Here is a 14,514-nt window from a genome sequence, read left to right on the forward strand (position 1 = left end):
TTTCTTATTTATTTTTTGATTTGATTTATCTAAATTTGATAATGGTTGGTTCAAGTCTCCCACTAATATGGTTTTACTGTCTATTTCTTCCTTCAATTCTCCTAGTTTCTCCATTAGAAATTTGGGTGCTATATTATTTGGTGCATATATGTTGATTAGTGATATTTCCTCATTATCTAAAGTCCCTTTTAACAAAATATAATAACCTTCCCTATCCCTTTTGATCAGGTCTATTTTTGCTTTGGTTTTATCAGATATCATGATTGCCACTCCTGCCTTCTTTCTGTCACTTGAGGCCCAGAAGGTCTTACTCCATCCTTTAATTCTGACCTTGTGGGTGTCTACCCGCCTCATGTGTGTTTCTTGGAGACAACATATGGTAGGGTTTTGGATTCTAATCCATTCTTCTATTTGTTTACGTTTTATGGGTGAGTTCATCCCATTCACGTTCAATGTTATGACTGTCACTTGTGGACTCCCTGGCATTTTGATATCCTTCCCTAATTCTGACCTTTCTTCTTCAGCTCTACCTTTTAGTCCAGTGATTTACTTTAAATCAGTCCCCCTTGTATTTCCCTTTCTACCCCCCTCCCTTCTTATTCCCTCCCTTATTTTCCCCTGTAGTCTTTTTAACCCCCCCCCCACCCTCTCCCTCCCTTGTACTGCTTCCCTCCCCACCAGTCTGTTTTTTATCCTTCTACTCCCCTATAGGGCGCAAATCTATTCTCTTCCCCAATGGATTGGATTGTCCTTCCCTCTTTGGGTCAGTTTCAAAGTACGTAAGAGTTGAGTATTTCCTGTCTCTAACCTCTTTACCCTTCCAGTGTATCGATATTCTCCCCCCTCCCGCCATGAGCTTCTTTGTGACATATAAATTTACCCCCATTTGTTTCTTTTCCCATTTCTTTTAGTCATAACCTCTTCTTTTTTAGCTTTAGTCATGTATATATATATATATACATACACATGTATATGTATTTATGCATGCATATCTCTATATACCTATTTATGTCTTGTCCTTTCATCCTATACAGTTTGTCACTGTTCCCTCTGAGTGTAGTTCTTCTAGCTGCTTAGGTGATAGCAACAGTTTTTAAGAGTTGCCAATGACCTCTTTTCTTATAGGGATACATATCATTTTAACTTATTGAGTCTCTTAAAAAAAACCTTTGTTGTTGTTGTTGTTTTTCCCCTCTTTTTTAATTACCTTTTGATGATTCTCTTGAATTTCGTGGTTGGACTTCGAATTTTCTGTTCAGGTCTGGTCTTTTATTTATGAATGCTTGGAATTCCTCTGTTGTGTTAAATGACCATACTTTCCCCTGTAAGAATATAGTCAGTTTTGATGGGTATTTTATTCTTGGCTGTAGGCCTAGTTCCCTTGCTTTCCGGAATATCATATTCCATGCCTTTTGGTCCTTCAGTGTGGATGCAGACAGATCCTGTGTTATCCTCACCATGTTTCCATGGTATCTGAATGGTTTCTTCTTGGCAGCTTGTAATACCTGTTCTTTCATCTGATTATTTTTGAATTTGGCTATAACATTTCTTGGTGTTGTCAGTTGGGGATTAAAAACAGGGGGTGATCTGTGGATTCTTTCAATCTCCACTTTCCCCTCTTGTTCTAGGATTTTGGGACAGTTTTCCTGGATAATTTCCTCTAGTATTATGTCCAGGTTTTTTCTTTTGTCGTGGTCTTCTGGTAGTCCAATTATTCTTAAATTGTCTCTTCTTGAACGATTTTCTAAATCGTCTGTTTTGTGAATGAGATGCTTCACATTTTCCTCAATTTTTTCATTCTTTTTGTTTTGTTTTATAGTGTCCTGCTGCCTTGTGAGGTCACTTGATTCTAGTTGTTTTACTCGGGTTCTTAAAGATTGGATTTCATCTTTGGCTTTTTGGTCGTCTTTTTCCTTCTGGTCTGAGTTTCTTTGAAGATTGTCTTTCATCCTCTTTATCTCGTCTTTCATCTCCTTTGCCTCATCTTTCATCTCCTTTGCCTCATTTTCCAGCTGGATGATTTTGGCTTTCAGGACACTATTTTCTTGTTTTAGTTCAAGTGCCTCTGTTTCCAGATGACTTATCTTAATTTTTAAGTTCTTTTCCCAATTGTCTTCAGCCTCTCTTAGTTGTGTTTTGAGTTCTTCCACAGCCTGTATCCAATTCGCTGGGATTTCTGGTTTATCGTTTGCTGATCTCTCCCCCTCTGTTCCATTTGGTGAGTAGTAGCTGTCTATTGTAGTTTCTTTCTTCTGTTTCTGTTGTTTGTTCAAATTCACCCCTTCTTTCCTCCCTGTATTTGTCTGTGCTCTTGTTCCTCTCATTTTTTTGTTTTTTAGGGACTTCTATCAGTCTCCCCTCTTGGAGCTTTAACAGAGGATCTCTTGGTGTAATCTCTGAGGGAGGGTTGTTGGGGGTTTGAGCTTTCCTGTCCTCTGGAGGCTTTTGATTGGCTTAAAGTTCAGCAGTCAGTGAGGATGGATGGGGAGCCTGGGCTTCCCTGTGTTCTGGAGACTTTTGATGGGATTGAGTTCAGCTTATTTGGGATGGGTTTATTCTGAGTTTTAAACTTCCTGGACGGCTGGAGCAGATATGGAGGATCTCTAAAGCTCTGGCCAGGCTGCCAGGTCTATGCTCCTTCTAGGCTGCCATCTTGACTTCGCCTCTAGGTTTCTGTTTTTTCAGAAGACCCAGCTCTCTAAGGGGGGAGGGGTTGTGGCTTGCCTGGACTCTGAGGGCTCGTGATGAGATTAGGTTCAGGTGGTGTGGGCAGAAAGATCCCAGAGCCAAAAAAGGGAAGGAAAGAAAAAAAAAAGTAGCCACCTCCTCTTCCACAGTTTGTGTTGAATGCCCGGAAACTGGCCCAGGTTACTTTCAAGGCAAGCTCCCCGGAGCACCCCCCTTGCCAGCCCTGAGTTCTCCGTCCTCTCAGCAGCTCTAAGGGCTCCTGATGGGATTAGGTTCAACTGGTTCTTTCAGAAGACCCTGCTCTCTAAGGGGGGAGGGGTAGTGGCTTGCCTGGACTCTGATGGCTCCTGATGGGATTAGGTTCAGGTGGTGTGGGCCTAATGATCCCGGAGCCAAAAAAAAAGAAGAAAGAGAAAAGCAGCAACCTCCTCTTCCTCAGTCTGTGTTGAGTGCCCAGAAACTGGCCCGGGTTACTTTCAAGGTAAGCTCTTCAGAGCCACCCCTTTGCCAGCCCTGAGCCCTCTGTCCTTTCAGTAGCTCCGAGGGCTCGAGATGGGATTGGGCTCAGCTGGTGCCCCAAAGCTGGGACCTCCCCCGAGACCCAGAGGGAAGAACCCAGCCAGGGGGCCACAGGCTTCCCCCTTCTCTCTATGCTTCCCTGCCGTCTGTGTTGGGCGCTCCGGAGACTGGCTCGGGTTGCTTTCAAGGTGAGTCCTCAGAGCCCTGAGGTTCCCGCTGCTGCCTTGGGCTCAGCACTCTGGGTTGGGGGGGGATGGGTCCTGGGACCCTCTTTCTGTCTACCCCTTAGATCTGAGTGATCTAGGGTTCTGGCTTTTGGGGTGTGGTACCTTTTGATCCAGGTCCAGGAGGAGATTTCCCCAGGTCTATCCTGTTGTTCAGGAGCACTTTGTTTGCGATCGGTAGGGAAGGGTTTCGGAGGTCTGAACTTTCGCTGCTTCTACACCGCCATCTTGACCGGAAGTCTGTAGGCCTCAATTTCTTCATCCAAGATCTCTCTAGGTAAGGCTTCTCATGCCAACCTCAGGCTCCACCTTCAAGAGAGCCTCCTTTCAAGAAATGTTTCCAGAGAATTCTCCTTCAGAGCCAGCCTTCTCTCCTGGTCCTCCAACAGAGCAACCTCCTCAGTCCTCCTTCAGAGCCACCTCGCTGAGAGCAAAACCTCCTCGAACCCCCCAAGTGACTTTTTTCAAGGATACTTATTTTTAGTGCATTTTTTTCTTTCTATTTTATATTTTTCCTTTTAGCAGGAGTTAGGATAGCATTGTCTTATGGCTTCTTTGAAAGGCATATTCTATTGACTTTTCTCATTGGGCTTCTGATGCAACAAAACATTTTTCTTAATGCTTCCTGAAATAGGAGAAGTGTTTAGAGATATGATAATGGTACTGGGCTGAAATTGGAAATAGGGTATTGTAACAGTTAAATTAGTATCTCTACTAAAAGTATTATATTTTTAAAGGTTTATTAAAGATTATTAGAAATCAAGGATAATGAAATACAAAATAAGAAAGCATGTGCCTAGGGCACATAGCCCATTCACAGCTACTTACATCTTGCCTGCGTGTGCTTAGAAGCAAAAGAAGAAAGACCAAGTAGGTGGTACAGTCAGTTTAAATACAAATTTTGTTCTTGGCCCAGGTGGGGGATCTCAGGTGAGATTATGGGGCATTCTTGGAAGTGCCAAGGACTTCTGGGGATTGAAGTCTGGGGTTCAAATTTCCATTTTTACATTATCAAGTGTACACGTTTAATTCTATCCAACTTTCTATCACTCCAACAGACTTTCTGTTCTCATTCAATCCCCTTAATGAGGCCTAATCCCACCTATTCAACTTTTACACACATACTAAAGAAATGTAGCTGACAGATTAAAGGTAAAGAGCCTTAACTGACTCTCAGTTGTGGGAGCCTCTTCATTCCCTTTAATTTTTCATTTGTGTACACTCTGCATCCTTCTACTACCATGTAAGCTTCCTGAGGGCAGAAACTGTTTTATTCTTGTCTTTGTATTTACATATCTTACACAATATCTTGCTCACAGTGGATAGGTGCCCAATAAATGTTTAATTGAATTTGTTCTATTGGTCATTCCTTTTTTTTTCTCACATTATAGATCTTTTCCCATATCCTTTGACTCATTGTCCTCTCCTACAAATTACTTCAAGACTCCTTATAGGAAAGCAAAAGAGATCAAAACAGAACAGAACAGTACTCCAACACTTATCTTAGCTCTTCTAGTTCTCTGTACCTGCTGACTCTTTTTCCTCATTAACTTTCCTCATTCACTACTTAGTCACTTGTGATCTAGCTTTGGTCACTACTCTTCTACTTAGACATCTATCTTTTACTTGCAGTTATTTTATTGATTCTGTTTTTAAAACATCATAATTTCCTAGTAATTTTGCTTTTTGTTCCAGAAATATAGCTTTTATTTGTAATAAGAGTTGAACAGTTAGACTGCTTTTTTTTTTCCTTTTTAGATTGCTATCTTAAAGAGAACAGATTGATTGCCCATCTAAAGATCCAATGACTTTTTCTAAGTTAAGGCCCTCTGGAAGCCCAATTTTTCCCCTCTTTTTTCCCCCAATTCCATAATTTCTGGGACAGACAACCAAGACTTCCATATTCATCTTTTTCAGTGTAGTTCCTAAAATCTAGGGTTCTAGCTCATATCTCATCTCTTTTTTGACAATGACTTGGTTTTGCATCTGGCTACCACTTACATCCACTTCTGTATTCCAGAGTTTTGTCAAGCTCAACATAACCAAAACCAAACTCATCATCTTTCCCTGAAACACATTCTTTTCCCTACTTGTCAGTTCTACTAAAATTTTCTCTTTTCCCAAGTCTAGGTAATAAGGTTTTGTTTTTTTTGTGTGTGTGTGTGAAGATCAAATGATATCATTTATGCCAAGCCCTCTGTTAACCTGTAAGTGCTTCATAAATGTGAGTGGTTACTGTCACTCTCTTCCATTCTTCTTTTTTTAAATGGGGCCACATGTGGCCCACTGGGACCATTTATCTAGTCCCCACCGCACTTCAGGAAGGGGCATCTCTTCCATTGGTGGTGACTGAGAGGAGCACAGGATGCATCCTGTGCTCCTGGAATACTGTATGTGGCGGTGCCTCAAAGCATGGCGGCGGTCACATACAGTACTACTTCTGGTGACATAATCCTTTGTGTGACACCTTGTTCTGAGAGTAACTGAATGAGAACAAGGTGCTGCACAAAGGATTATGTGGCTGCACAATGGAAGACGTCAGCATGGTGAGCGGCGATCAAGGGGAGGGGATTCTGCTCTGTGTATACTGCTGCCCGGTATAGTGGTGGCAGTGATGGGCCTGTGCAAGGTGTGACAGGCCCACCACAGCCAGCGCTGCAGCCTCTGCTATCCCAGACAGCGGTGTACAGTGTTATAGGCCCAGCACCACCTCCAGTACTCCAGTATACGGGCATTGGATAGTGGTAATCTGACCTAGAGGTAGGCCTCTACTGTGAGAAGCTCACCACTGCCCCTGGGTGTTTTATAAGACACCCTCTGTTTTTTGCATGTCAAATTAATATAAGACAGTGTCTTATTTTCAGGGAAATATGGTAGTACAATGGCCCCCATACTCCCCCAGATGCACAACATAATGATCTAGGGACATATTATAGGTGATGTAGTAATGTGGATAGAGACTTTTGACCTAAGGGAGGTTATAGGGCTATTATGTTGTGCATCTGGGGGAGTATAGTTTCCATTGTACTATGTGGGGGAAGTGAGGCATGTGTTTTTCCGTATTACTGTCTATAATTAAAGATACATAAATACAGACCACAAGAGGACACACACTAGTGTCATGTCTTCCTTTTTCCTGCCATGGAATCTGATCCCATGGGTCTTTCTCATGAGATCAGATTCCTATGTGAGTTCAGAGATCGCATTGCAGTTTGCCCAGGGTAATGTGAACTGGAAAGGTGGTGGAAGAACCGGCTCTGTAATTGTGCCAATTCCTGCACCTCACCAGTGTGAGCCTGAGGTTAAAGTGGAGTTCCACCAATATGGCCACTCATGAGGCTGAAATGATGTGGACTGGGAGGGCTGCACTGATGGACACAGATCAGACTGCATTGATGGGCAGTGCAGTCTGTATGCCTCTGTGTGAGCAAAATCATTGTTGGTATATTGTTTTTGTAGGGCTGCATATAGCTATATCTATATAGCTATATCTATATAGGTATTTTACTAATAGCAATTTGGAATCCCTACGAAACAATGACGTCAAGAAAGAGAAAAATTGACTCGGAGTGTAGGATATTCAAAGAACAGTGGACTTATGATTACTTTTTCATGCAGTTCAAGGAAAGATCTGTGTGTTTGATATGCCAGAATATAGTGTCTGTGTTCAAAAAATACAATTTGCATCGACACTATTAAACTTAACATAAAGAGAAATATGATTGTTTGGTCAGAGATGTGAGAAAAGATAAAATATTAAAACTGAAAAATACATTGACAACTCAGCAAGATACTTTTGTGAAGCAGAAGCAGCTAAAGATTTCCTCGCTGCTAGCAAGTTTTCAAGTTGCCAAGCTAATAGTGTGCACTGGCAGACCATTCGTAGAGGGAGAATTTGTTAAAGAGTGCCTTCTTTCTGTTGCCAAAGAGATATGTCCAGAAAAGGCAGACTTATTTAGTACAGTTGGTCTTTCAGGATCTACAATTACACAAAGTATTGAAGAAATGGGATACAATTTGCATCAGCATTTTCAAAACTCTGCAAGAAAACGTTCCCATTTTTCCTTGGCACTCGATGAGAGCAATGATGTTTGTGATTCTGCACAACTTCTAATTCTTATTTGTGGGAAGAATGACAATTTCGAAGTCACAGAAGAGCTTGCTGCACTGCAAAGCATCAAAGGAACAACTATAGGAGAGGATATCTATGAAAAGGTTTCCCAAACTGTGAAGGATTTGGAGCTGGACTGGGCTAAACTAGCCAGTGTGACAACTGATGGTTCTCCTAGCATGGTGGGATCTTAGAAAGGAGTAATTGTTGCATTAACCAAGATATGGACAAATGTAACCATTCTCATCCAATAGCCTTACACTGTCTCATCCACCAACAAGCACTGCTATGTAGTAAGTCAGTGAAGTGGGACTTCAGTATGAAAATTGTGGTATCTTGTGTTAACTTCATTAAACTAATTCACTAAACCACAGACAATTTCAGGAATTTCTGTCTGAGCTAAATGTTGTCTATGAAGATGTTCTGTACCACACAGAAGTTCGCTGGTTGAGTTGAGGGAGAGTTTTGAGACATTTCTATGACTTAGTTCCACAGATTACAGCTTTTATGCTCTCAAAAAACAAAGAAGTACCAGAGCTCAAGGATGCAGAATGGAAATGGTACCTCGCCTTTCTGACAGATGTAACAGAGCTACTCAACAGATTCACTGTCAAGTTCAAGGAAAAGGGAAGCTCATCTGTGATATGCAGTCACATGTGAAAGTATTTAAAGTAAAATTAGACCTTCTTATCAAACAAGTGAAGGAGGAAAATTTCTGCCATCTCCCCTTACCTAAAAAAATGCTTCTCTTGTGTACAGGCTACACTAATCCTCCCTGATATGATTAACCCAAATTTATAATATCTAAATAAAAACTACCACTATTATCCTTATAATTCTTAACTTTGCCTTCAAATTATAAAATAGCAAAGGCTAGCTAGTTGAGTCTCAACAAGAATCAAGTTAGGACATTGAGCCTTAACAGACTCAGATTCTAAACCAAAGACCAGGTTTTTCTTTGGTCTTCTCAGAGTTAAATCAATCTACAAAAACCGCAATAGATAGTCAGTAGTGTTTCCCAAGTTGGTAAAGGAAAACACTAAAGCTCCTTCAGATCTTTCCCTCAATCAGAGAGAGAGGCAAATATGTTTCCTCCTCCAGCCCTGAGAGAGAGTCTCTGTGTGTCTCGGCCAACTGCCAGAGACCAACTCTCAACTGCCACAGAGAGTAATTGACACAGAAAAACGATTATAACTGTCAGCAGTTGAAATTAACATGTTAATATGCTCTCAGCTCTGCTTCAAACTCCACTTTGAAAGGGGGAAATGGGGTTACATTTTAAAGGGTTGGACTTGATTATTTAAGAGTGTGGTCACCAGGAATTTAATCAATTCCAAAGAGATTTTATTTACAATTTATTTGCAAAATTTAGAAAGATGGAAGAAAGAAATCAGAGAGAGGATGAGGTAAGATATCGAGCTAGAGTAATAAGTAATTTACTCCCTGCCCCTCTAGGCAGGGAGAATTAGATTCAGCCGGTCTTGGAAAAATTGAGGACCCAGGAAGTGTGTCTCAAGAGTAGGTCTCTCCAGAGGATAGATAAATGTCAACTTTGGTGACATTAAAATAGAACAAAAAGAAAAACACATGGTTATCTCCTCACATTTTCAAATACATAGAAAATTGTCTCAGTCACCTGATGAGTAATACCTGATCAGATGAAATTTCTTTCTTCTTATAAGAAATAACAAAGTAAGGCCCTTGGCCTGGGCAGTGATAGCCTATGTGCCTCCTCCTAAAACTACCTGAGGTCAACATTATGGTCCAGATTTATCCGTACCTAGAGTCAAGTCTGGATCTCCTTTAATGGATATCATTAACTTACATGAGATAAAGGCTATTTTGGTATTTTTTTAATCTACATTTTCCTAAACAGTTTTTATTCTTTAGTAGATCAATCTCAGGACTTTGGAAGCAGTGCTCTTTCTATTCACTCTCAAGATACTTGTTGCTTTGGGAATCTTGACCCTTTTACCTACCCAATTTCTTGCCTATAGATCCACTTCAGTCTAGAACTGTCCTTGTTTTTGAAAGGATGCTGAAGATATAGAATTTGGCTTAGGGAATTGTGAACATTCTTTCAATTTAATTTTGTATGCTTGAATTTTATAAGGGATAAAGATTTTTCTTTGAAGTTAAAGTTTTTAGAATTTCTTTTTTGTTAACTTTTAAATATTTAAATTTTGTATTCTGTCATTACTGAAATGAAACCATCATGTTATATTACAGATACCTAAGTGGTTGACAAATGATATGAAAATGATATTTCAAAAAAAGAATTATTACAGTTTAAGATTTTAAAGTTTTTTTTTTAAAGTCTTACCTTCTGTCTTTAGTATCAATTCTAAGACAGAAGAGCAACAAAGATTAGGCAGTCTAGGCAGTTAGGCAGGGTTAAGTGATTTGGCCAGGGTCAGACAGCTAGGAAGTGTAAGATCAGATTTGAACCCAAGTCCTCCTGACTCCAAGCCTGATGCTTTGTCCACTGTTACACTTAACTCCACTGCAGTTTTAAGGTTTAATACCTTTTCTGTGTTTGTATTTACATATTCATGTATATGCAGATTACATTAAATGTTATGTCCAAGGCATCTGTGTTGGCAAAGATATGGCACAATGCCCTGGTATGCTGGAGGGAGCTACTCTGTTCCCCCTCTCCACAGGATTTGAGGACAATTTTCACATGTCCCACACCTCTGCTCAGCAACCCACTGCAAGCACTTCCTCCCCCTGCTGTATGAGGTAATGCGCAGGGATTTGCAGTCAGCTTGAGGTTGCAGTTTGGGCACAAGATCTCTAAAAGGTTTACCAATGCTGAAATATATTCTCAGTGGCTTATTTTAATACCTCTTCCTATAATATTACTATAAATGACTTCTATATACATGTGGCCATAAATAACATCATAATAATTCAGATTTCTTTGAAAAGCTGCTAAAAATTAGTAAGTATTAAAAGAGGACTTCATATTTTTATTCTTGCCACTTAAAAAAAGTAGACCTTCCAAAATGTAGTTAGGACGTAATAGTATTCATTTTTGTTTTAAATCTGAAAGACTACTCCTTTTATCAGAAATCTACTCTAAAGTTATATTTATTTGAAATTGAGATTATTTAGCTCAAAATAAACACATCTAACAAATATAGTGGAGGAAAGTAGAAATGAATAATGAGGTTTATGTGTTTGAAAATTGTACTCAAAATCTAGATTTAAGATATTTCAAGCCTGTCCTCTGCAAACCTTATTTTCCTTATAACAGAAGTAAATATGGAACCACATACCTCAGACTCTGAGGATCAGTTTTACAAACGAATTCTCTTTATGTAACTTCCTCGTGCATCATGTGATTATTACTTTTCCTCTCAAAACTAAAATTACTCACCTGAGGTGGTTTTGTAGTTCAGATCTTTTATGGTTAATGACACATTTGAAATATCAGGTACTATGTATATTTATGTTTTAACTTATTTTATTATTACATATAGTATTTATATACAATAATGTTATATATAGTAATTATGTATAACATGTGAATATAATTATATGCAATTCAATCATATTTCATAGAATTATATTATGTCATATAATACATTATATTGTTACTCGTTTTCTGATGATGTTGAGTGATAAAGGAATTGGATTTAATTTCATGTTTTATCCGATACAAAGTCATTGAATTGTTTTCCAATCTTCTTTGTTGTTTTCCCTTAAGCATAAAGATAATGCCAACAGTTGAGGGGTCTTCTAGAAGTATGTGAAGTGTATTGGGAAAGGTTCCTAAGGAAGAACATTTGCTAGATCTTAGAAAAAGTTCAATCAAGGTTAAATGCTGTGGTGAATAGCTTCTTGGTCTTATGCATGTAGGAGATTTGGCTTTCTTAGCTTTTTCCTATCCTTCTCTTTTATCCCTGTAATTGAGGCAGTCAACAATTCTTGTTGATTCTTCCTTTATGTATTTTTTCTCTTATCCATCCTTTTTATTTCTCTTTCTAGCATTTTAATTAAGGCCCATATATCAATGTTCCTAGGCCATTGAAGTAGTATCCCAAGTGATCTTACTGCCTTCAGCCTATCTATTTTATTTTCTGTCCTGTACTCTGCCACCTGATTTATTTTCCTAAAATACTTACTTCATCTAGTTACTCCTCTGTTTTTAAATATTCAAGGCTTCTATGTTATTTATATGTTAAATTCCAACTTTCTTTAACTTGGTTCATCCTGAGATCCTCCATGATGCATCTTTCACTTTCTAGTTGGTCATTACCTCATCATTTCCACATTTAATTGCTATTAAAAAGTGCTTTTGGGAAATTTTTGTATATATAGAGGCTTTCTATTGTTGATCTATTTGGTTTTGAAGTGTAAATGTCTAGTAGTTTTAATGTCTCTTTTTTATTAGTTTCTTGAAACATTTTTTAAAATGTTTATTTATAGTTTGCAATGTTTCTTGTGATAATTTTTATCTTTATCCATTTTTCTATTGGGCAATTCTTAGTTTCAGGTTTTTTGGCCATCTAATATATTTGATATTGGACTTTTATTGATATTAAATTAGCTATATTTTTCATGCTGATTATCTTAACTGAATCATTCGTTCTCATCATGTACAATAAGATTTTAATGTAAAATACAAATTAATGTTATAAGAAATGTCTGAAATATATTTTGTGGTGCCTTTTATGTAAAATACATGTCAACGTGAGGTTTAGGCCATCCAGATACATAGCTGTTTTTAGCAGGTATAGATGTTTATGGGATTTATTATATCTTTTTAGGAGTATACCTGATTCAACATCTTGCATCTAAAATCAGCATAATTTAGATTGTGTGACATGTGAAATGGAGTGCAGATATGCTTGAAAACCAAAGGTCATTTAAATATCAGATGTAATATAACTCTTATGTGGTTTGTCACTGAATTGTAGATAGAAGCAATGTTTACTCTATTTAAATCATGTAGATTTTAAATTAAATCTTTTCTTTTGAATTTTTCTCAGAAATTTAGGAGATTTTTAGATATCAAAGAACAATATTATTCTTTTACTGTGTTTCCCAAGTTAATTTCCTCTCTTTGATTAATTTTAATGGTGATTTGCATTATTAAAAATTTAATAAAAAGCATTGAACACTAACTCCCTTCTGCATGTGCTCCAAAACACAGAATTATATCTACCATATTTCTTTCTGCTTCACCTAGCGAGCAACAAATGTGTTCAGTTTTAGGAAAGAGTCTGTAAAACAGTTTTGTTAATTTGTTTCTAGGTACTTCTCAATATATTCTGGAAAGCAATTTGCACTTTCAGTATTTTAGAAGGTCTCATTCTACTACTTCTGGAGTCAGAGCATAAAATCTATAATTGGCTTCCCACATTTATTTTACTTTCCTTTCTATAAGTTGCTCCTTGTGCTTGCTTCCTACACTACATTCCTTTGTGGTACTGTAGTCAAAATATAAATTATTCTCCTGGTGAAGTTCATTTCACTCCATATTATTTCAGACAAGTCTTGCCATGTTTCTATTGAATCCATTTAAAAAATTATTTGTTACAATTCAGTAATATTTCCTTATATTCGTGTGTTATAATTTGGTCAGCTGCTCTCTAATTGATATTCCCCATGTTCTAGTTCTTTGCAGCAGAAAAGTTAGGCTATATTTTTTGTAAATATGGATTCTTTCCCAATAGTGCATTATGTACTGGTTTTTAAATCAGATTCATAGCATGGGGTGCTCTCATCAAAATGGATAATGACATAGAGAAAATGACATTAGGAAACATTGGGACTTTCTTATTACTTTTCATCAGACATTGTGGATTTTGGGTTGAGTTTGTTTATCAGTAAATCTCTGTAATTTTGAAGCATCCCCCCACCCTCAGAAATATGTAATTTTTTTTAAATCTGGAAGTTGGACTTTCCTTAAACATAGATAGATTGTCAGTCAGATAAGTAATTGGTCCAAATATTGCTAATATGAACAGATGCTAACACAATATTTTAAAATGAGAAGCATCCTAATTATTATTCCAGTATTTCAAAGGATGTGTGATGTGTAAAAGTAGATACTCCTACCACCAGTACAGGTCAGTCTCTCCATGCCTTTCTGCAAGTAATTTTTATGCTTAACTGTGGCCAAAAAATTCATTTTCTAATGTCCAACTCTCTGACAAGGTTTTATCCTAAGCTGAGGAGTTTGGTCCTGGGATGACAATTCACTGATGGCCTTGTATTTGATTATTTCCACCTTGGTATATGATCTGCCAAAACTTTCTATCTGCCAATATGGGCTTTCTAAAAAGGAATGGCTCTGTGCTCTTAAGTCATCACAATAGTTAGAGGAGTTCCAGTTACTGAATACTTGCAGATGATTGGGCATCAATTATCATTTCACTTTATCTTAATGCTTTGTTTTGCTATGCTGATCCTATCTCCCCCCCCCCCCCCTTTAGATTCCATTCATGTATCCTATCTGGAGTAGCTAGGTGGTGAAGAAGATAGATGGTGTGGAGTTAGGAAGATGTGAGTTCAAATATGACCTCAGGGTGGGAGTAGAATAATTGGTTTAAGAGAACATCAAGAATCTAGGTTCCAATTTATATAGAGGCCAAGGACTGTTCCTTATTTGTTTGGTGGTGTGGTGGGAAGGTCCTCAACACCATACATGGTTTTATGCATAAAGAATTATTAAAGTAATTCTCCTTAGTAATTGTGGTAGAAGTTTGGTGGCAGCCTGGTGAAGATTTTTGTATTGTCTATAGCTGAAGTGGAATAGAAAGTCATATTAGGACTTTAAAGAGTGGGAGTAGTAGCTAAGTGAAAGCATTTAGGGAGAAGGATGCCATTTTTTTTTGAACATCAGAGTAAGAAAATTGATGGAGGTAGAAAGCCTAGAGTAATAGTTGAGATAATTACTGATGGACATGTTGCAAATTAATTTTGTTATATGATATATATCATTTTAAAGTGAACAGTTTT

At 38.0% G+C, this 14,514-nt stretch overlaps 1 protein-coding gene across 5 annotated transcripts in view; it reads left to right on the forward strand.

Moving 5' to 3' along the window:
• WDR7 (WD repeat domain 7) overlaps window positions 1–14,514 on the forward strand; it is a 579,662-nt gene that overhangs the window by 117,268 nt on the left and 447,880 nt on the right. The window lies entirely within an intron of this gene.

Source organism: Monodelphis domestica, chromosome 3, assembly GCF_027887165.1.
Source record: "Monodelphis domestica isolate mMonDom1 chromosome 3, mMonDom1.pri, whole genome shotgun sequence".
NCBI classification, from domain to species: domain Eukaryota; kingdom Metazoa; phylum Chordata; class Mammalia; order Didelphimorphia; family Didelphidae; genus Monodelphis; species Monodelphis domestica.